The sequence below is a fragment of the Panthera tigris genome, chromosome B1, assembly GCF_018350195.1.
Source record: "Panthera tigris isolate Pti1 chromosome B1, P.tigris_Pti1_mat1.1, whole genome shotgun sequence".
NCBI classification, from domain to species: domain Eukaryota; kingdom Metazoa; phylum Chordata; class Mammalia; order Carnivora; family Felidae; genus Panthera; species Panthera tigris.
In genome coordinates, this window is record NC_056663.1 from 17,029,752 (window position 1) to 17,032,155 (window position 2,404).

The window sequence follows — 2,404 nt, forward strand, 5'->3', positions numbered from 1 at the left end:
TCTCACAGCTCGTGGGTTCGAGCCCCGCGTCGGGCTCTGTGCTGAGGGCTCAGAGCCTGGAGCCCGCTTCGGATTCTGGGTCTCCCTCTCTCTCCGCCCCTAACCCACTCGCATTCTGTCTCTGTCTCTCTCAAAAGTAAATAAACATTAAAATAAATAAATAAATGCAGTGTTTTCTTCGGACTGTGAAACAGAAGGGAAGGGACCCCAGATTCTAGCACAGTGCTTGTGCTGGCATCACTCTTGTCTTACTGCCTCCTCTGGATCACAGTATATCTTAGAGACAGAAATTTCTACTCTCTTCCCCATCTGCATGGTCATTGAAACCTACCACTGGTCGCCTCGCTTGGGGTGAAGTTCCAGCAAGCTTGCATTTTGTTCTGCCAAGTGGAAGGGAAGGAACCTGTATAAGACTCACTTTTCTAAGAAAGAGTTTTCTGAACCTGGGAGAATAACAGAGCGTCTCTTCTTTTTCTTTTTCTTTTTTTTAATGTTTATTTACTTATTTTGAGAGAGACCTGGAGAGAGTGAGCAGGGGAGGGGCAGAGAGCGAGAGAATCGCAAGCAGACTCGGCACATCAGCGTGGAGCCTGACGCGGGGCTCGAACTCGCGAACCATGAGATCACGAATAGTGCACCTTTTCATCTGGGCCTCCTACCTTGTTACCTGGCACTGGCACACGGCCCCGGGCTGGGTGTGCAGGAGAGGCTCGCAGGCCTGCAGCTCCTATAACAAGCGTATCACACAGCCTTCCAGCAGGGCAAGGAATCTGCTGTTCGGGGCTGGGTGGGGGGGTGTCCGTGGCTATGGGGCTCTGCGGTGGTAATTCAAGACGCATGAGGTGTGCAGCGTTTCGTAAATCCAGTCTCGTAAATTCACGGTAGCAGGGAGTCACCCTGGGAAAAATGTGACCTAAGTCCGTATGAGACCCAAATTCCAGCCGTGCCGGCGATGACCACAGCCGGCACCAGGTAGCTGGGATCCAAGTCAGTTACACTGACTTCACACTTACAGAGAGCTGCCCATTTACAAACTATTGTGCAAAACAAGTAGAAAGACGGAAAAGTGACGTTTCTAAAAATATTTTTTCCCTCCCCACCGAAAGACACGTAAAGTAGTAGAAAGGGCTAAAGGCGAAGGGCTGGAGGAAAACCATGAGGTGCGCCTTCCTCACAACCGCCTCCGATAGGGAAGTGTTTACTCCGGAAGTAAATGTTCTAGACGTTGTCAAGGCTGGCTGGGTTCCACGAAACAATTAAAAATAAAGACAGCTTCAACGTTTACTTTGGCGTGCAATAAACACAGTGGTCCTCGCTCTGTGTGGGTGTCATTTTATCTTTAAAAGGAAAAATAAGTGGCTCGCTACCAGAATCTTTCACCTCTGGCTTTTAGGATTAATTCTAACAGGTGTTTGAATAGGACTTTGGAATGCTTGCTGGGCAACCGCTGGTCAGGGAATGACCTCATTTTGGCAAAACCGGGAAGAGGGTTTTGAAATGTGGACTGCCCTGGGGTGTGATGATTGTGTTAAAAGTTGCTGATCGGAGCCAGAGGTGCTGGAATGGTCCCCGTTACTCGAGCATTTGCACGTGTGGAACACACAGCACAGGCACACGCCTCATCCGGGGTCAGCCCACGCCTCCGGCATCTGTCTCGTTCTCCCCAAGGTGTGCAAAACCTCTAACTTAAGTTTGCAACTTTTAGTTATTGTTGACTACTATTTCCTCACCAAATTATGAACGAATTTGAAGGAGGCTGTCTTTCATTCATATAGCATATAAATGGGCTTTCAGTAAATGTCTAATGAATATATGCATCTTTATTCTAAAGAGGAGGCAGCGGAGACTTGAGGAGGTGAACAGATGAACTCAAGGCCACTGGCGAGGACAGGGCCAGACTGCACGTGGCATTCATAGATCCAAGATTGGGTCTCCAGCCCCTATCAGGATGCCTCATAAAGGGTCACGGGAGCAATTATAACCACCATTCATTATTTTCATTATCCTCTAAAGCAGTGTCTCACCTGGAGACAACCCCCGCTCAGGGGACATGTGGCAACGTTTAGAGACATTTTTGGTTGTCACACCTGGGCAAGGGGGTGCTACAGACATCCAGTGGATAGAAGCCAGGGCACAGGACAGCCCCTCACGACAAAGAATTATCTGGCCCAGATATCGATAATGGCAGGGTCGAGAAACTCCCATCGAAGGTCAGCATTGATACGTTATAATGAAAAGGGGATATTTCAGGGACAGCAAGAATGGGGCTGTTGGACGTGGGAAACTATGCCCTCTTTCAAAGCAAATCTTGATGAGAGAGGAGCTCCGAGAGAAAGCTGACTGTGGCCGTGACTGAGAAGAGGGGTCTCCACTGCAGTGCGCCTGTGTGGTTTTCTTTCTCCCA